Here is a 21,683-nt window from a genome sequence, read left to right on the forward strand (position 1 = left end):
ACCTCCAGTTCTGTGGCATTAGGCATTGGCACAGATGCTTGGCTCTGCGCCTACTCCAACCAGCCTTTTCCAGCCTGGACCAAACTCACCTCTTTTCTTTCTCCAAAGGAACAAATTAGTCACTTGCCAATTTCTAAAATTAGCTTGCTAAGTTTCTCCTTGATCTATTGGAATTCTTCATACATTCTGCCATTCATCCTTTGTTGGTGACAGGTGTTGTGAACACCTCTCCCAATTCACAGTTTTAACTTTTCACAGTCGGATCATAGCTACAGAGGTTTTTGCCTGCAGATGCAGCACGGCAAAGTATATGGCCTGCTCAAGTCTTTCATGAAGGCACCAGGGGCCTGGCCTCCAAAAAAGGGAACTTTCTTCCTTTCTTTGAGCATTTCCCCCCTTTCCCTCTGTTTTTTTTTTTTTTTTTTTTTTTTTTTTTAAGATGTAAATTGCTCCAGGTTTAAGCTAAAAGAAAGACAAGCAAAACATTTCCAAGTTGGCTCCAGCTCAAAAGGGTTTAGGTACTAACTCGCCCCGCAATTTTGAATGTGGCATAGAAGCCCAGATTTCTCCTCCATTAGGTCTTTTCTCCTGCTTAGATGCGTAAATGTACCTTATTGAGCCAGAAACATGCCAAGGATCTCTACACTAGCTTCCTAAAGTATATCAGCATCCTTGCTCTGAAATTACCCCTCCCTGAGAGGGAACAGGATACCCCAGGCTTTTGAAAGAGAAGGTTACAGCAAACCAAGAGCAGAACTCTTTCCTCCAGTTTCCTGCCTTTTTCCAAGTGTTGACGTCAATTGGGATTACTGAGAGTACAGGGATAATTTTAGCCCAAAGTATGATCCACTCCATGGCGAAGTTTAAAAAGTAAAGGTATGTTGTTTCCAATAACCAGAGGACAATTAGCATCTGGGATATGTTTCTACTATTAGTTATTTAATATTTAAGGTGGCATGGGGTTTTAGTACCTTGGTGCTTGAAAAGTTTCACTTTAATAAGCTGTTTCATTTCTTTCATGTCATAAGGTTTCCTTCTGTTGCATAAGGAAACAGATATCCATTCTGGTTATTGACAAGGCAGGTCAAATCACTTGGAGGGCCAAGTCAGCACCTATAGCCCCTCGCTTCTTGAGCACTGTGGATGACAAGGCTGTACCCTGAATTTCTATTAGCCATATTCATCTGTCCAATCATGGACACTTCCAAGTCTAGCTTTAGTTCTTCATGCATGTACTTTCAACATATTACAAACGAGTCAGCTCACTTCTGTTTTCTCCTTGGTAAATACCCAATCTTGTAGATGTTTCTACTACATCTCATTCACTTCTTTTTTTTTCTGTTTCATCAAAGTAACTCAGCAAACCTACAGAAGTGTAATAAAATCCTTTTGATTTTCAAGGGTTCAGTGCTAAAAACACATTAGCCTTTATTAGGAAGAAAATGAGAAATACAGCAACTATATATTTGGATATATTATAAAAGTAACCCTCAATAAGTGGGAATTTGTTAAGTAGAATTTAAGTCAAGTGTTCAATTTCTTGCAAGTATCTAGTTCTGTAATTATTTGGTATCTGATAAGACAGTTACTGTGCTTTGTGTTTTGAGACTTAGATTCTATGAGCTCAAAATATTAGCAAAATTGGCCTTTCTACTTCTAGGCAGATTTAACATTCTAAGTTCACCCATACTTGGTATTTCAAGACAATTTATCTTGCATATTGGATGCAAACTAGCATCTCACTATTGTCTAAATTGCGTTTCCTTGATTTCCTGAGATGTTCACAGTCAGATTGTCGCATACCTTTTGACCACCTTCAACCATTTCACCTCCCCAACCCCCCACATCTGGCGACCACTCAATTTCCTTTATCTATGAGTTTGCTTTTCTTCTCTTCTTTTAAGAGTCCACATATAATGAGATCATTTGGTACCATTTTTTTTCTTTCTTTTTTTGCTGCACCTGAGGCATGTGGAAGTTCCTGGATGAGAAACTGAACCCACGCCACAGCAGTGACTGGAGCCACAGCAGTGACCATGCCAGATTTTTAACCCCCTGCACCACATGGGTACTCTGGTATTTGTCTTTCTTTGTCTGACTTATTTCACTTAACATGATGCCCTCAAGGTCTATCTCTATTATTGTAACAGCAAGAGTTCCCTCTTTTGTGATAGCTGAATAATAATCTGTTGGGTATCTATGCCACAATTTCTTTATCCATTCATTCATCAGTAGACATTTAAGTTGCTTCCATATCTTGGCTATTGCAAATAATGCTGCAATGAACGCTGATGGGTGCATAAAGTTTTGTAAGTTCATGTTTTCATTTTCTTTGGATAAATATCCAGAAGTGGAATTGCTGCATCATATGGTAGTTCTATTTTTCTTTTTTTCTTCTTTTTTGGCTGCCCACCAGCATATGGAGTTCCCAGGCCAGGGATCAGATCTGAACCACAGTTTTGACCTAAGTTTTGACCTGCCTACAACTGTGGCAACACTGGATTCTTATGTCACTTTGCTGGATGGGGATCGAACCTGTATCCCAGCGCTCCCAAGATGCCACCGATCCTGTTGCACCACAACAGGAACCCCTATTTTTAATTTTTCAAGGAAACTTCACACTGTTTTCCATAGAGGCTGCACCAATTTACATTCCCACCAACAGTGCACCAGGGTCCCTTTTTCTCCACATCCTTGCCAACACTACTGTTGCTAGTCTTTTTGCTAATAGCCATTCTAACAGGTGTAGGTGATATTTTACTGTGGGTTTGATTTGCATTTTCCTAATGATGAGTCATGTTAGGTTCCTTTTAATGTACTTATTTGCACCTGCTTTTATTTGTTTAAAGAAACATTGGAAGGTTATACATGAACTAATAATTGCTACCTATTAGGGCCAATGTTGGGTATATTCAGGTGGGAAAGAAGGAGGTTGTGATTTCTCATTGTACATTTTTCTATAAAGTTTTGGTTTTTGAACCTTGCAAATATATTATCTAGTTTAAAAAGGAAAATGATTTTAAAATAGAAGCAAAATTCATATTTCTATGTATAGGCTTTGAAAAGTAGGTATATTTTGGCATAAACGTCCTGTGAATCAGGAATAAGTTTGTATATTCAACATGATCTGACTAATCATAATACATTTTGAGGCACTCCTGTTGTGGCATAGCAGAAACAAATCCAACTAGTATCCATGAGGATGCAGGCTCAATCCCTGGCCTCACTCAGTGGGTTAAGGATCCAGCATCGCCGTGAGCTGTGGTGTAGGTCACAGACACAGCTCTGATTCTGTGTTGCTGTGTCTATAGTGTAGGCTGGCCACTGTACCTCCGATTTGACCCCTAGCTTGGGAACCTCCATATGCCGGGGGGGAAGACCCTGAAAAGCAAAATAATAACAATAATACATTTTGATCTGTTAAGATTACCCCACTGAGTAAAACAAAGGCATTAAGTCAGTAATAGTTATATTCCACCCCTATCCCTTTTTTTTGAGTCTTAGAAGGATGATAATCAGTGAGAAATAAGTCCCTACTTTTAGTGTGACAGTCTAGGAGAGCAAGGACCTGTGAGAAGATATCACTGATTTGCAAGGAGTGGGGTGGTCAGAGAAGGAAAGTCTGAGGTGATCTCTTCCGTTGGGGTGAAACCTGACTCCCCGCCCCCCACACCCAGTGCACTGGGCTGCTTTCAACAAAACACCAGAACATCAATAGCACTTTTCCACTCAAGCTACACTCTGGCTGAAGGCATGAATCCACAAACCATTAAAAAGTCTTTGCTTATATTAGAAACTAAATGATGCCCTTGCTTCCTTTTCCCTTTGGTTCACACACACATTATATGATGACCTCTTTAAAAAAAAAAAAAAAGAAAAAGAACCCTAATATTAAAGAGTGCATAATTTCTTTGCATGTGAAAATGGAAGAGGGGGATTAAAATAGGTAGATTATAAATTTTAGAAATTGGACCCAAAGTTATTGTGCAAAAGTTACACTTAAAATGAAGGAAATCAACACCATTTGATCTAACAATCCTACTCCTGGGCATCTATTCAGATAAATCCATGACTTGAAAAGACACATATACTCCGAAGTTCACTGCAGCACTATTCACAATAGCCAAGACATGGAAACAACCTAAATGTCCACAGACAGAGGAGTGGATCAAGAAGATGTGGTACATATATACAATGGAATATTACTCAGCCATTAAAAGGAAACAAATAATGGCATTTGCAGCAACATGGATGGATCTAGAAATTACCAGGCTAAGTGAGGACAGTCAATGAGATACCGACCATCAAATGCTATCACTTACATGTGGAATCTAAAATAAGGACACAATGAACTTCTTTGCAGAACAGACACTGACTCACAGACTTTGAAAAACATATGGTTTCCAAATGAGACATGTTGGGGGTTTGGGGGGATGCACTGGGGGTTTGGAATGTAAATGCTATAAAATTTGGCTGTCATGATCATTGTACAACTATAAATGTAATAAAATTCATTGAATAATAAAAAAGAATTATGGAAAAAATTTTAAAGTTTACTTTGAATAAAATAGATAAGCAGCAAGGACGTATTTTATAGCACAGGGAATTATAGCCATTATCTTGCAATAAAGATAATTATAGCCATTATCTTTCAATTAAAGCCATTTACTTTTAATAAAGTATAATCCATAATAAAAAAATTTAAAAATGAAGGAAATCGATCCTTGTAAAATTCAACAGTCCTGAAAAATAATCCATATTGACATATATGTAAATGCATTCATGTATGCATGTACTTATTCAACAACAAAAGTATCTGGAGCTCCCTCTATGTAGTTTAGGCCTAAAAGATATAATGGTGAATTAAACAAAGACCTTAGGTTCATGGAGTTTACAGAAATCATATTTACTCAGATATAGGTGGAAATTACAGAATGTATTATAATGTATAAGTTAGGGTAAACAAGAAAGCATGTTTTGTATTTTTCAATGGTGATGCTGATACTGGCATGAAGATGATTATGGAGACAGTAATAAATGATGATGATGCCAGCTTCTACATATGAAGTGCAACTATTCCACACTGGAGTAAGATTTTTACATAGATTATATCCTTTAATTCTCACAAGTACCTTACACATTAGGCATATAGTTCACACAAAACCATAAAGCTAGCATAACTAGCAAAGCAGAGACTGTGCTTAAACATTATGCAATGGTCCTCTCTTTTAGGAACTAACATATATTTAGAGTGTAAAGAACTATTAGTTTAACAGTTTTCTGAAGTGGCTTTTGGCACAGGTATATTCAGCCACTGTGGCCTCAGAAATTTTAGCCCTGTAACAGAGAATTTTGTAGTTGCTTGTTTTAATTGTTTTTTGTTGGTGAATTTGTTTTCTTAAAATTATATCACAGCTCTAAAAGTACTATAGCAATGCTGAATTCTAATTATATAATCAAATAGATTTTGCTCATTTGCTGAATAACATAATGTCTTAATTTAGTGCCAGAATTTATCTCATAGAAGCTACATGAATGATGGTAGAGTGTCAAGAAGAAATAAACCAGACTCTGTAAGGTTCTTGAAAATAACAAAATTATCAGTGATAGTCAGCCAGCCTTAGAGAATTATCTACAGGAACCAAAGAATCTTTCCTAAGAAGTCATCTAACTTGGTCTCCATAAACACTTGTATGATTTTTTCAGTAAAGGTTGACATAGGCTTTCACTTACGTGTGTCATCTCAGCATTTTCTCATAGGCAGCCTGAGGCAGACAATGTGAATTACCTACTTCAGAGAACTGGTTTGAGAAATAATGAGTCTGATGGTCTACACTATGAGTTTAAGAGCTCCTTAAATTCATTAAATTTAAGAATTCCTTAAATTCATCAGAAAGTCCTCATGTATTGGTAGTAATCAGTATTTATCAATAAACACCTTCAAATCACATTTGGAATTAGATTAAATATAAGTAAGGAATATATCTATTCTACAGAATTGGTATAGTCACTCCAACTTTCACAACTTTGGCACAGTACAGAGAAAGAAGAGAAGGGAATTGGTCTTGCCTGACTGGGTATTTTGAAATAGTATTAAAGCCTGTACCTGTCACATCTAAGAAAGAAAAATGAAGAGGAAAGGAGAGAAATAGTTAAAGCAATATTAAATAGTTTGGAAACATAATTTAAAAATTGATAAATATTGATATAGTTCACTGATTACTTAAGAACAGATCCAAGGTCATTGTTGCTAAATGTTTCCTCTTTCTAACTACAGTCATGTGTTAATGAGGAACATAGAACAAAAATGTACTTGCTCTTTAATTGCCAATGTGCAGACTTGCCTTCTCTCTTTTACTGTTTTCATTAATCTTTGAAAGATTTTATGCAAGTGAATTTTCAACTGATTCTTATTACATATATTATTTTAATATCAAGGCAGATATAAAGTAGAATAAATTAATATTTATTAACATTTGGATTTTTTCAGTCTGGAGCAGGGAGTGATTCAGACATTTGAAAACCACTCATTTGAATTTGATTTGACAAATGGATTAAGGGCCTGTAAACATGATACTCTATGGACAAGTTCAGCCAATATTTTTCCTGCATTCTAGGAACTGGCAGTCTAAACAAATGGTAGTGACATTTATCAAGTCTAATTAATTAAACCAATTTTATTACAGAGTGTAAGTGGATCAAAGTGTTTGAGAAAAAGGGGGGGTAATAAGTGAATGATGAGAGTAAAACTAGACTATGTTCTACCTTTTATTCTAGAAACACTTCATGAGACAGAGTAGCGTAAGTGGAGGAAAAGAATTTGTGGTATTAAACTAAGAGAAATCCCACTTACTGGGTCCAGCTTGGCAGACCTAGTGGGCATTTATCAAATTTATACCACAAGAGAAGGAATTTATAGGTAATCAGGTATACCGTCTTTGATAAAAAGTCTCTAAAATGCTTTTTAAGTTATTGTGTCATCCAAAAGTCTACAAACAATAAGTGCTGGAGAGGATGTGGAGAAAAAGGAACCCTAGTACACTGTTGGTGGGATTGTAAATTGATGCAACCACTGTGGAAAGCAGTATGGAGATTCCTCAGAAAACTAAACATAGAACTACCATTTGATCCAGCAATCCCACTCCTGGGCATCTATCCAGAGAAAACCACGACTCGCAAAGACACATGTACTCAAATATTCATTGCAGCACTATTTACAATAGCCAAGACATGGAAACAACCTAAATGTCCATCGACAGAGGAGTGGATCCAGAAGAAGTGGTACATATACACAATGGAATATTACTCAGCCATCAAAAAGAACGAAATACCAGCATTTTTAGCAACATGGATGGACCTAGAAACTATCACACTAAGTGAAGTCAGCCATACAATGAGACACCAACATCAAATGCTTTCACTGACATGTGGAATCTGAAAACAAGACAGACGGAACTTCTTTGCAGAACAGATGCTGACTCACAGACATTGAAAAACTTATGGTCTCTGGAGGAGACAGTTTGGGGGGTGGGGGGATGTACCTGGGCTGTGGGATGGAAATCCTGTGAAACTGGATTGTTATGATTATTCTACAACTACAGATGTGATAAATTCATTTGAGTAATAAAAAAAAATGAAAAAAGTTATTGTGGATACCACACTCACCTAAATCAAGTGACTTAAAGCAATGGTTTCTGAGTCCTCCAGTTTATCTGGGCCTGGCTCTGCTGATCTTGGTTGATTCATCTGCAGTTGACTTGGGTTGACTTGGTCCCAAAATTGAGCAGTGGAAGCCAGTGGGAACAACCTAGGGATATGGGGGGGAAAGAGGCTCCTTTAGGATAAACCAGAAGTTTCTGGTGCTAAAGGCAAAATACTGGGGATGGTTACGACACACATTCAGGGAGTAATTTTAAAAGGTGGGAGGGGGAGGATTAGAAATCTGAATCATGGAGTTCCCATCATGGCTCAGTGGTTAACAAACCCGACTAGCATCCATGGGGACAAGGATTCATTCCCCAACCTTGCTCAGTGGGTTAAAGATCCAGCATTGCCATGAGCTATGGTGTAGTCACAGACATGGCTCAGATCCTGTGTGGCTGTGGCTGTGGCTGTGTCTGTGACATAGGCCAGTGGCTACAACTCCAATTCAATCCCTAGCCTGGGAACCTCCATGTGCCACAGGTGTAGTTCTAAAGGAACAAAAAAAAAAAAAAAAAAAAAACCAAAACCAAAACCAAAACCAAAACAAAACAAAAACAGCACCCACCCCCACCAAAAGACAAAGAAGTCTGTATCAAAGTGAATTCAAGAGCTTCAGTAACTTAACAAACCCTCAGCTAATGTAGCAAAGCTGAATTGCACCAAGGAAAAATGAGCAGCCTCTTGAAAATTAATTTCCCTAAATCCGTGTATAGACACATCAATTCCCGGAAAGCAGAAGACTGTGGGTTCCAAATATATCCCTTTCACATCATATGTTATAGTAGAAAGAACCTCCTGCAACTTGACCACATCTGCCCATAGAGGGGCTTATTTTCAAGAGAGCCAAGCCCATGAAGTCACAAGCTTTTCCTTCTATTCCCAAGGCTGGTCAGTCAGTCTGATAAGCCAATCCAGCTAATATTTCAGAGACTGATAATATTGTGCCCTCCTGGTTCACCCCCTTAGGAAGCCTACATTTCTTTCTAGTCTTTTCCTAACCCTCAGAGGACTGAGATGAGAGAGATGTCCAGAGAATTGGGGTTGGCTCTTTAGTTTACTCCTCTCCTCCCAAATTTTGTTTTTGTTTTGTTTCTTCCAAACACTGTCTGAATCTGGACTTTAGAGAAATTCCTACTGATATTTTCTGGGTGTATGTCTGTGTTGGATTTTTTTTTTTTTTTTTGGTGCATTTCTCTTATGAAGGCTTAATCCTCATCAGTATTTCTCAGGCTTCTGATGGCTTTTACTGTGCCAAATGTTTCTCATGTAATCTCTCATACTTTGCTATAGTTGAAAGGATGCAGGTTATCTGGAAGGGAAGAAGTTTGCAAATACTTTTTGATTAACGAGGAGCATTTGAGACTACACAGCTTATGAGCTTAAAGTATTACACAGCCTTCATACATCCATTCACTTGGTAGTTGACCCTGGAAATGAGTGATTTTTTATCCAGTTAATTAATTAATTGTCTTTTTAGGGCTGCATCCATGGCATATGGAAGTTCCCAGGCTAGGGGTCGAATTGGAGCTGCAGCTGCTAGCCTACACCTCAGCCACAGGAACATGGGATCTGAGCAGTGTCTGTGACTTACACCACAGCTCACAGCAACACCAGATCCTTAACCCACTGAGGGAGGCCAGGGATTGAACCTGCATCCTCATGGATACTAGCTGGGTTCTTAATCCACTGAGCCACAACAGGAACTCCTCTGTTATCTTTTTAGAAGGACATTTGCAAACATAATTTGGGAGACTGTCCTTGGCAAAGTTTACTTGGGAGCCTGGAATCTAAAATTTGTGTTATTATCATGCATTTGTATATACTAAAAAGAAGGTAAGTTTATGCATCTGTCATATATTGGGAGGACTATAAGGCAGTATTATAAATGTATATTCTTGAGGTCATAAATCGTAATCACACTGGGTCAGGGGTAGTCAACTTTTTCTGTAAAGGGCCAAGTGGTAAATATTTTAGCCCTTGCTGCTGTACTGTCTCTGTGGCAACTACTCTGATGTGAAAGCAGCCACAGACAATAACATACCAAAACAAATGGGTATGGCTGTGTTCCAGTCAAACCATTTTTATAAAAAGAAGCAGCAGGCTGAACGTGGCCCATAGAGCATTACTCTTGAACAAGGTCTTTTTGTCTTTCTAGGGCCACACCTGCGGCATATGCAGATTCCCAGGCTAGGTGTCCACTTGGAGCTGTAGCCACTGGCCTACGCCAGAGTCACACCAATGCAGAATCTGAGCCGTGTCTGCGACCTACACCACAGCTCACGGCAACACCGGATCGTTAACCCACTGAGTGAGGCCAGGGATCCAACCTGTGTCCTCATAGATGCTAGTCCAGTTCGTTAACCACCGAGCCACAATGGGAACTCCCAAACAACGTCTTTTAAACTGCATGTTAGGACCCATTTAGTGGAATGTTACCAATACTTCTAATAAAATAAATTCAAATAATCTGAAGTATCAGCATATATTCCATATAGCAAAATGGTATTTGTCTTATGAAACATATATGTATTGAAATCCACATGTAAAATTCATTTCTTTCTGTAGGTTACAGTCAATGAAAGTTTGAAGGTTGCTGATCTAGAGTGTTAGAACTGAAAGTCCAGCTTTTGATTCTATAAAGAATTTAACCTCATCCAAAGAGAGGTCTGGCTTTTCCCTACCCATCCCTGGGAGGTGATTTGTAAGCCCTTTGTCCTGATTAGCATGTCTTTGTTTACCTAGGAACTTTGAGCCATGCCAGAAAGTCTAAGAATGGGACTTATGGTGAGGCTTTGAGTCATGTGGTATTAGCTTGATTTCTGCAGAGGTTGGAGACAAGCCAGCCATGTGGGCAGTTGGCCACGGAGCCCCATTAAAGGCTGGATACTGAGGCTTCAGTGAGTTTCCCTGCTTGGCATTACCCATATGTGTCACACATTGTTTCTGAGAGAGCAGTGTAGTCCATGATTCCACTCGAAGAAAACAACTGGAAGCTTGGAATTTTGCTGGTCTCTGCTCCATTCATCACTTCCCTTGGCTGACTTTAATCTGTCTCTTTTAGCCTTAATGAACATTGACTAAGTATAACAGCTTTCAGTGAGTTCTAGGAGTCCTTCTAGCAAAGTATTTATTCTAAGAGTAGTCTTAGGGACTCCCTACCCATCCCTGGGAGGTGATTTGTAAGCCCTTTGTCCTGATTAGCATGTCTTTGTTTACCTAGGAACTTTGAGCCATGCCAGAAAGTCTAAGAATGGGACTTATGGTGAGGCTTTGAATTAGCATCAGAAATGAGGGAGGTTTTGTGGACTATGTCCTTCTAATTTCTCAGGTGAGGAAACCATGGGCCCATGGCATTTATAAAGGCTGTGCAGCTAAGCACAGTAAGAGTACCAGCCCTGTAAGTCTCCTTATGTAGAGGCTTCTTCCTCCTCCTGTGTCATTCCTGAAACAAATGCTAACGTTCATTGAGTTTATCTGACTTTCTGCCAAGGGCTTGATACACATTAACTCATTTTATCCTCACAAGGACCCTATACCATTTGTACTAGGATTAGCCCCATTTTACAGGGATGTAATCAAAGCTTGGAGAGCTTGGGTAAATTTCCCAGGGTCATACAGGTTTTAAATGGTGAAACTAGGACTCAAAGCCAGAGGCTCTGAACGCAACTGAATCTCATTTTCACTTGACTTATTATCGTTTCCCTAGATGTTGCACGTTCCATTCTCTAGAGATGCTGGCTTTAATTTCTTTCATGAGAAACCACATCACCTAGTATACATGTACATAATAAAGAAGAGCATCCTACACATTTGTAATATTCCCTTTCATATAGGGCATAGTTAATCCTTAATAAAGGAGATTGATAATAAATGAGGATGAAAGATATAGGGTCTTGGGTTAGAATCCCATGTGTCTTCTTGTTTCCCACATTGTGGTTGACATATTGGTTTTCTTCCTCTCCATCTTTTCCTCCTCTTCCTCCTCTCCCTTCTCTGTCCTCTCTTTCTCTTTACTTGTAATATCCATGAGTATGTGTGAAAGAGATTAAGAAGCCAGGAAAACATCTGAAAATTTAATTTAAAATGTTGTTGTATATGCTTCCCCAGCCCCTTAGTAACAATCTGCTATTTTCTCCTCAAAGGTGTCAATAAGGCAAAAATGGCTAGGAGTCTTGACCTTGAGAGGAAGTGTGTCTATATAGCTCACGAGAAACGGATTGCTTTGGGCTTTCACTTTAGACCCTGTTACTGTTTCACTGTCTTGAAGGTTTGGAGCAGAGTCCCATGTACCCTCTGCTGAGCCCTGCTTATCCTCCATTCCACAGTAATCACACTGACCCATCTTCTCCATTGTTTCCTTCCTGTAGCTTCTCCTCTTAACACATGCAGTCAGAGACACTGCTCCTCCTTCCACCAATTTTCCCTTGTGGGCTGAGAGGCTCCCACCTCCCATTTCCTGACTACTGGCCAGTGTTGCCCTCTCGTATTCACATTGAGATTTCATGCTGCTCGCCTTTGCCAGACTCTCTTCTCGGCCACAGTCGCCAGCCAACCTTGGTTCTTCCTGGCTGACCTCAGAGACCATGCCTCCATTCTTCCCTCAAATCTCTTGCCAACTTTGAAGATGAGGAAGTGATTTTTTTGACACTTCAGCTTTAGATTTTTCTCAATCTCCTTAATCTCAGTGGTTATAATACTAGTTTTGCCCATCACGCTATCCCATTATTCAGGCCCACTTTATGCCCTGCCATGTAAAATATTAAAATAATAGCATTTTTGTTGGTATATTACCAATTTGGGATCATAATCATTTCTATCTTGAGCTATGCCCAGAGAATATTAAAAATGTGAAGAAGTTCCCACTGTGGCTCAGCAGGGTTAAAAACCAGACATAGTGTCCATGAGGTTCAATACTTGGCCTCAGTCAGTGGGATAAGGATGCAGTGTTGCCATGAGCTGTGGTGTAGGTCACAGACACAGCTCAGATCTGGCGTTGCTGTGGCTGTGGTGTAGGCCAGCAGCTGCAGCTCTGATTCAGCCCCTAGCCTGGGAACTTCCATATGCTATAAGTATGGCCCTAAAAAGATCAAAAAAAAAGTAAACAAAAATGACAGTGCACTTTTTAAGTCAAGATTGTGACTGCTCCTAGGGGCATGACATGACTGCAAGGGGACAGGAAGGAGGCTTCTGGGATGCTGGGATTGTTGAGGTAGGGGGTGAGGTCCTTGTGTTCACTTTGTGAATCTTTTTTGTGTTGTATAGTCTTCGATACGTACTCTTTTTGCTGTCCCGTAGCAAATATTCTGACATTGTTTCTCCCCTTTAAAGCTACCTAAGAGATATTGCTCTTGTCTTAACTCTAATTTCCCAGATTACTAGTACTGAGTTGAGACTGGTGTGTTAGTCATTTGTTGTTCTGTAATGACAGTTTGTCCCACACTTCTTGAGGCCCATGAGAGGATCTTAAAAATATGGGATTCGGGGTGTGTGTGATGGGGGGGACACTGAGGAGAAAGTGTGTGGCAGGGGGACTGTGGGAGTTGAAGAGATCAAGGCAGGGTGGGAGGTCATTACCTTGTCTAACTCCCAGACCTTCTCTCAGGCTGATTACTGATGCACTTCACTCTCCTCATCTTCTTATTCTAAGCCTCATGCATTGTCAGGGGCCTGACCCCTGCTGCTCTTAGATGATTTATTTAAACCAGGACTTTATTCCTCAATCACCTGAGCCATAAGGTCAAAGACTCTTCGGGCCTGAACCCTGACCCTCTCTCAGGGGGGAGCAGCACTTTGGGCAGAATGTAGAATATAATGACAGCTACATCCTGCTTTACGATAAATTACTAACTTAAATATCAAAATATCAGTATTGTTCTTTTGTTTCAGTATGCAGTCATTACTTTGCTTCCTTCCTCTTTTCTTCCACTTTATCTCTGCCAGCTCTGGCTTATCTGAAAATTCTTTCATCTTCAATCCCAAACTTGTGAGTTTGTGGGCCTTCATCTTTCTCCCTCTCCCTTGTTTAAATCCTGGTGTTTGTCTGCATCCTCCTTTATAGTCCTTCTTTGTTTCTGAATTTCTCCCCCTAACATTTTGAGTTTCTTTATCTCTATCCAGCCTGGAGAAGGTAGTCACCTGTTTTAGCATCATATTTGTATCATTCCAATGTCAGGAAATTTCACACTGTCCTTTAAGAGCTGGACAAAGATCATTCTGCTCACCTCTTGTATGGCCGTGGGGCATCAGCCCATGTATGTGAAGCCCCGAGGCTTGCTTTCTCAAGGTCACCTCTGGTTCTGAATTCTACCCAATTCTCCCTCCAGCTCACTCACGCTTCACTTCCTGCCACTATTCTTTCCTCTAAGTCTTTTCTTCATTTCCCCCAAACCATTTTCACAAGGCATTTCTGTACATGCTAAGTATTATCCATGACTTGAGTGAAGAGGACTTTATAAGGAAAAGGGGAAGCAACCTCAAGCAGAGTATCTGGTATCTCTGTTATTGTCTTTCCACCAAACTTTTCTCCAAGCCTCACTATCCAGTCCTCCTTCAGTGTTTCTCCTCCCCATCCTCTACCTTCTCCTCTATTTCACCTCCTCCTTAATTTAGAAAGAAAACAATCTTTCTGCCATCTTGGTCTCAAGTTTCAGTTTCAGCTGCTTCTGAGATACTGATAAGGTGTGGAGAAACCCTGACTAAATCTGGCGAAGCCCTTTGCAGCACTAGGGTTTTTTTACTTCTCACCCTTTCCTGTCTCCTACTTCTCACCTGGATTCTCCACTACATCAGTTACCAATTTTGTTTGCTTCAAGAGTCTAGCCTTGCTTCAATGGGCCATCTTGCTGGCCAATGTCCTTCCCTTTTATTCAGGAGAAGATCTGGAGAACATCAGATAGACATTACTCTATTTCCTTTCTACATGAAAATGTGTTAAATTCATCTTTCTTGGTCCCTCCTTTTTTTCTGAGGAGAAACAATTCTTTTCCCTTTTTTACCAAGCTTTTCTTCTTGAGCTCTTATATCCCTGGATCTCCTAGGACCTAAGTCTACAAACTATGCCATATATTAGATTTCTCTCTCTCTCTCCCCTTTGGTTTCTTCTTTTTCTGCCTAAAAGTCTGACTTCCATTTTCTACCTAAATAGAAAATAACAATAATTCTAACAGTAAAACAAAAGGAGAAACTTGTCCTTGTTTCTGCTCCCTGTTGAGAGCAAAACTCTCTCAGTTTCCCATATTTTTAAACATTGCTTGTAACATTTGCCTGATCCATTCCTTAGTAATAGTTCATTCTCTGAGGTCTTTCAACTTCACTTCCATTCTCTTTCTTTTTCTTTCTTGTCTCTTTAGGGCTACACCGTAGGCATTTGGAAGTTCCCTAGGCTAGGAGTCGAAATGGAGCTGTAGCTGCCAGCCTACACCACGGCAAGGCAATGCCAGATCCTTAACCCACTGAGCAAGGCCAGGGATTTAACCGGCATCCTCATAGATACTAGTCGGGTTTGTTACAGCTGAGCCACAATGGGAACTCTCCCATTCTCTTTCTTTGCATGGCTTTCCAACTGCCAAATCCAGGGTATTTACATTCTCATTCACTTTTTTAATTTAATTTTTTAATTAAAGTATAGTTGATTTATAATGTTGTGCCAAATTCTGCTGTACAGCCAAAGGCACCCAGTCATACATATACCTACATTCTTTTTCACATAGTATCTTCCATCATGTTCTATCTCGAGAGATTGGATATCGTTCCCTGTGCTGTACACTAGGACCTCCTTGCTTATTCATTCGAAATGTAATAGTTTGTATCTACTAACCCCAAACTCCCGGTCCCTCCCTCTCCCTCCCTCTTCCCCCTTGGCAACCACAAGTGTGTTCTCTCTGTCTGTGAAATTCTCATTCACTTGTGATCTTCATTATCATTAGAAGCTGCTTTCCACTCAAAGCTGTTTCCTCCTTTGATCTTGAAATCTTGCCCACTATGCTTCTCCATCCGCCTCTGACTTTTGGAGCTTTTCCAACTTTTTTAGTAGCGACTCTTCCCAAGCTCTTTTTAGACAGAGACATGCCAGGACCCCTGCCCTTCACACTTCTCTCCACACTTTTCTCTTTATCCCTCTCTTCCCCTCTCTATACCCTCTATCCATGGAGGGATAGATCCAACAATACACTTCCTCTTTAAGAAACCCTCAATGGCCTTCTTTTGCTTGATGATAGAAGTACAAACTACACAGCATGGCTTTAAGGTTCCACACTACACATTTTGAATCTGCCATGTTAGATTTTTCTACCATTGTTCTGTGTACACCTACATGGGAAGCTGCTGGCTGAAGGCTAAATAAGCTTTAAACTTTTCTACTTCCTAATAATTATATATGCCATTTAATCTAATCCTGAAACACTCCCCTCTCCATCTCACCCCCTGTCCAAGTGGCCCCAAGACTAGAATGGAGGCTGAGCAAGGGTTCAGCCTGGGTTATTCAAATAAGGAAGTTTCCTGGCAACTAGCCTTTCTTAATATATTATTTTTAGGTCTGCACCGGAGGCATATGGAAGTTCCCAGGGTAGCGGGTCTAATCAGAGCTACAGCTGCTGGCCCATGCCACAGCCACAAAACGCAGGATCTGAGCAGCATCTGCGACCTATACCACAGCTCACCACAACGCCAGATACTTAACCCCCTGAGCGAGACCAGGGATCAAACCTGAAACCTCATGGTTACTATTTGGATTCTTTTCCACTGCACCACAATGGGAACTTCTTAATATATTATTCTTAATGAACAAGTTAACTTGTTCTCTCTCTCTAATCTCTTAAATAATTCTCCACTTTCAGATGAGGGAAAAAAATGTAACTTCTATTCTATTTTTGGAAGTGTCATATCATATTAGAAAGCCAGTCTGTTCCTTTTATGGATTAAGAATTTGAATAGGACCACTGCTTTTTTTTTTTGTAAGAAAGGTAAAATATTAGAATGATGTTCCTCCTCCTCCTTCAAAAACAAAAATGATGTTTTTGTTTTATTTTGCTTTGTTCTCTAACTATTTAAATTGCATATTTTTCCGTGTGCATAAGCACTGGGCTCTGTATTTTAGGGGAGGCTATGGGTGGTATACCATGGTTCGTGACCATGTCAGTGAAAGCATGATCACGTGCTTGAATGGTTTGGCTTAGACAGTAGGAAACATCTGGTAGTTTCCTCATATTTATCAAGACAGAACTGTGTTTCCTTTAAAAACAGCTTCACATGAACAATGCACTACATAATAGTAGAGGAATTTTATAACACAAGTGTAGAAAACAAGAATGCAGCTATTAAATATAGCACTTAGTTTCAACAATGCTCACTAAAAAGTTCATTCTACTCAAGAGACACATCAATATTTGTATTCTCAGTAACATATCTTTAAGGAAATGATGGACCTTCGAATTTTCTTTCCCATAGCTAATGTCTACCTCAGTAAACTGAGGCACTGAAGCAAATGAAGAGGACTGTGCTATCCCCAACCACACCCTGCCTTCCTCCTAGGTCCATTGGTCTATATGTGCATCACTGATAGGGCCTGGCACTAGAGAAGGTCTTGCCATGGCAACCCCACCAACCCTGCCTCATCTCAGAGACTTGTCTCTACATAGAGATGCTGCTGCTTTCCTCCCTCTCTGCATCCTCCCTTGCTTCATTCCACTAAAAAGAGCACATTTTCAAAGTTTTTTGATCCAGAGCATTGTTCTACCGAAAGGACTATCAGATGACCGATCTTGAATAGTGGTGCGAATCTGGGTATGTGTATGTATGTGTATAAATATATATAAATGTAAAATTCAAATATGTTAGGAGCCAGTCCCAGATCAACTGGGAAGAAAGGAGCAAACATGAAGTCTGAAAACAGTTTAGAGAAATGAGTGGGGTCTGGTATTTCCGCTTGAACTCCACAGGATTCCAAATATTTTAGCTAAGGAATCTTAAAGTAGGAAGGCTTTGCCTGATATTTCTACTTTCATATAAACCTGTGAGGAATATCTAAATGCTCTCTTGCTTCAGATCTGTGTATTAGAAAATGGGACAAAATAACTAATAGTTATGGTTCCGGAGTTAGCAAATCTATCAACCTCTGTGCTTGGCCCAAAGTAGACATTGCTAATCAATCACAAAATACTCTCCTGCTGAGCTAGAACAGGCTTCACACTTCCCTGTGGCACAGCAGGTTTACTAATCAATTGGAATTGACGTGACAGATTAAACCTATTCGCCTTCCCAGGTTCAGACTTTTCTAAATATAACAGATAAACAACAGTCATTTGGGCAAAACTCATTAATCACTTTTCAAAAGAAATGCTGGAAAACTACCTTGGCAGCCCCTCTTTTCCATTTTGTACATGGTCATTTTAGGAGATGAATAACAGCAGGTGATCTGATTCCTCCCTTATCTTTCTTTTCCAACAGTGCCCTAAAACTTTATCTCATCCATTTTGAAAAGACTTCTGAGCACATCATTCTAGAGTCCTCACAACTGTGCTATTTTCAGCAGTGACTGGAAGGACAAGGCGTCCTTCATTTTTTCCATAACTTACATTTCCCTCCTCCTCAAATTTCCTTTGGTTTCTTCCATCCTCTACAAAGTGTATCACCTAGTCATTTCTTTACCATACTGTGTCCCCCTCTCCAGTAACCACCCTTCCACACTGTAAAAATCTGCTATCAGATTTTCCTTAGCCTAAAGCAAGCAAAAACAAACTTTTCAACTTCTTCCTTAAACTAGTATCTTATGACTATTTTTTTTTCCCATTTAACTACAACATTTCTTCAAAGACTGAGCTGCTTTCATCAGTCTCTTCCTAATCCCTTGCAAGGGTTTAAAAACCCTCCCAATTTACCACCTGCTCCCCCCGGCTCCTCAAAGCATTCTTGATATGCTTCCTGTCCTTGGAATCTCTGGCTCTGCACAAATTCATTTCTTCATTGCTTATCTGTTTTGTTTCCTTCACTCAACATTATATAAACCTCCTAAAATCTTATCCTTGACTTTCTTTTCTTTTGCTTCCCTAGTTATCCTTCTCTTTGGAAAACTCGGTTTTGACATTTCCAGCTACCATCTCCTTGTGTATGACTTATTTTATTTTTATTTTTGCTTTTTTAGGGTTGCACCCACAGCATAAAGAAGTTCCCAGGCTAGGGGTCGAATTGGAGCTGCAGCTGCCAGCCTACACCACAGCAATTCTGGATCCTGAGCAAGGGCAGGGATCAAACCTGCATGCTCGTGGATACTAGTCAGATTCGTTTCCTCTGAGCCACAACAGGAAGTCTGAGTATGACTTTTAAAATAATATGAACACCCCAGGCCTTTTTCCAAGAAGCTAGATCCAGGTTTCTAAATCCCCTTTTGAGCATTAAACAGTGACTCCCCTTTTGCAATTACTTTCAACCTTCAAGAGACTTTTAGCCTGAATTTTCACCTGCTCTCTGTCCTGCACATGAAATTTAGTTGCTGTCCTTAGCTGTATTTCCAAGGCCCATTTTTCTAGTTCTCATTTTCACCTTGATTGAAACAGGAAACCTAAAATTGTTATGTCCCAACATCATGTTCTAGCTTCTACGGTCTCTTTCCATAAGGCCACCTTGCATAAGGCTCTGGAGTTTGTTATCTTAAGCTGCTGTTTTGTTACCATATAGCCCTCATTGAAAACCATCAAGGGATCACTGTTATCTTTTGAGTGGGGACTCAGCTCCTTATCTGACAATCCAAAAAAAAACAATTTTTTTTTTTTTGGTCTTTTCTCTTTTTAAGGCCGCACCCGCGGCGTATGGAGGTTTAGCCACCAGCCTACACCACAGCTAAGAGCAACACCATATCCTTAACCCACTGAGCAAGACCGAGGATACTAGTCGGGTTCCTTAAGCCGTGAGCCATGACAGGAACTCCCGTGGGTCAACCAATTTTCAAAGCTTGTGCTCGTGTCAAGCAGGCTACTTCCTGATTCCAAAATACATCATGACCTTTTTTTCTTATGAATTTGTGCCTTTGTTTTGCCATTTTAAATATCTGGGATAATTTCTTCTACTTCCATCCTCCACCTTGTAAAATTCTCCTCAGCTTTTAACATCTAAATCAAGCAACCTCACTATTCACCTTGAAGCAGAGGTGTGGCTGGGTCTGGGTGGGGTGCTGGCCAAGAAAAAATAAGAAGGCAGTTGAGGAAGTACCTAAGATTTATGTCCGATAGAGGCATATGAATTGTAAACCATAGGATTGCTTAGGGAGAGACATAAAAGCAGCAAAGAGCCTATATCTGGTCTGGAGAAGGACCAAGAATTACTTCCAGGGTAGAAGAAAGAGCATGTTAAGGACACTGAGAAGCTATGGCTGAATACAAGGGGAAAAGCCAGGAGAATGTGACATAACACCTTAAAAGACAAAAGTGTCTTAAGAAGGAGATATAGGAGTTCCTGTTGTGGCGCAGTGGTTAACAAATCCGACTAGGAACCATGAAGTTTAGGGTTCGGTCCCTGCCCTTGCTCAGTGGGTTAACGACGATCCGGCGTTGCCATGAAATGTGGTGTAGGATGCAGACACAGCTCGGATCCCGCATTGCTGTGGCTCTGGTGTAGGCCAGTGGCTCAGCTCCGATTAGACCCTTAGCCTGGGAACCTCCATATGCCGTGGGAGTGGCCCAAAGAAATAGCAAAAAGACAAAAAAAAAAAAAAAAAAAAAAAAAAGAAAAGAAAGAAAAAAAAAGGAGATATAATGAACATTGTCAAATACTGTGAAATCAAGTAAGATGAAAACCTAAAAAGATAGTTGCATTTGGTGGCATGGAAGTTGCAGGGATTTCTGCTTTGTTGGAGTGAAGGGAGTTCAAGCTAGATTAGAGTGCTGACTGGTGATGATGAAATGAGAATTGAAAATAATAAAATATGCACAATGTTGTTGATAGGTTTGCTGTAGCTGAAGGGGTGTGAGGGTTTTAGTTTTATCTTTGGGAAAAACTTGAGAGAGCTTCAAAGCAATTGAAAATATTCAGACTTAAGGGACAATTAGAAAGAATTGCAGAGGCAAAAAAAAAAATTGATTGTGTAAACTTCCTAAAAATGTGGGTGAGGATGGCCTCCCAATAACAGCTAGGAGATTTTGAATTTTACAAGGAAGAGGCCCTCTTGCTAAAGAGAGAAGAGCCGTTTGGTGATTTAGGCATGGAGGAAATGTCACCTGATGGTGAAACTGATAGCACTAACGGCCTGAACTTAGCCAGAACACAGATGGGGACTTGAACTCATGTGCTGGGACTTGAACCCACGTGTTGGGATTCGAACACAGCCAAAACCCAGATGGGACTTGAACCCACATGCCAGGACTCAAACCCAACCTAAAGCTAGGTTGGTACTTAATCCCATGCTTTGAAATTCGAGTTACTCACCCTGTGTCTGGACTCAGCAAGGCTCAGGTTCTTTATACCTCCACACAGTAGGAATTCAGCAAGAAACAATGTGACAGGCAAGAATCAGATTTGTTAGGATAGGACGCTTCTAAAAGAGGCAAGCAGACAGGCAGGGAAGCTCTGCCCGAGGATCTGGTGGGCCAGTTTTATACCCAAGGGGAGGGGGGGTGAGAAAGGCCCTCCTCTTCCTTTCAGGGAGTAGTAGCTCCTCCTTAGTATCCGGTAAGGTGTGTATTCAAATCAGCTGAAGGTTGGTCCTCAAACTCCGGCTCTTGGTCTGAATCTAAAGACAGGCTTTATCCCATCCCCCACCCAATGACCTGCGGCAATTCTCGCACCTCCACCAGTTAAGCAAGCCTGCCTTATTCTGACGTTTTTCTTGAATTTACAGTGGTCTCCCAACAGCTCCCAGGTTTCCCTCTTTATCTATGATCCCCTGTTGGGACTTCCACAACCACCTGTGCCTACTCTATCCCTATGGATGGCAAGTACTTTCCCTCTGAGACAGTAGGTAATGTCAACTATTAACACCAAGGAAGAAGCGG

General features: G+C 40.3%; 1 long non-coding RNA gene across 1 annotated transcript in view; it reads right to left on the bottom strand.

Annotated features, from left to right (window-relative positions):
- LOC106504955 (uncharacterized) overlaps nucleotides 1-21,260 on the bottom strand; it is a 57,564-nt gene extending 36,304 nt beyond the window's left edge. Inside the window, exons 1-2 of the long non-coding RNA XR_014815839.1 lie at nucleotides 21,118-21,260; nucleotides 7,666-7,807 (exon numbers count right to left, since the gene is read on the bottom strand). This is a non-coding gene — a long non-coding RNA (uncharacterized LOC106504955). The remainder of the gene's footprint in view (nucleotides 1-7,665; nucleotides 7,808-21,117) is intronic.
- Between the last annotated feature and the right edge of the window lie 423 nt (nucleotides 21,261-21,683).

Source organism: Sus scrofa, chromosome 9 (genome assembly GCF_054392235.1).
Source record: "Sus scrofa isolate SSC_HxYL_T2T_F1_AM1 chromosome 9, Sscrofa_HxYL_maternal_Yorkshire_Landrace_v2.0, whole genome shotgun sequence".
Lineage (NCBI taxonomy): Eukaryota > Metazoa > Chordata > Mammalia > Artiodactyla > Suidae > Sus > Sus scrofa.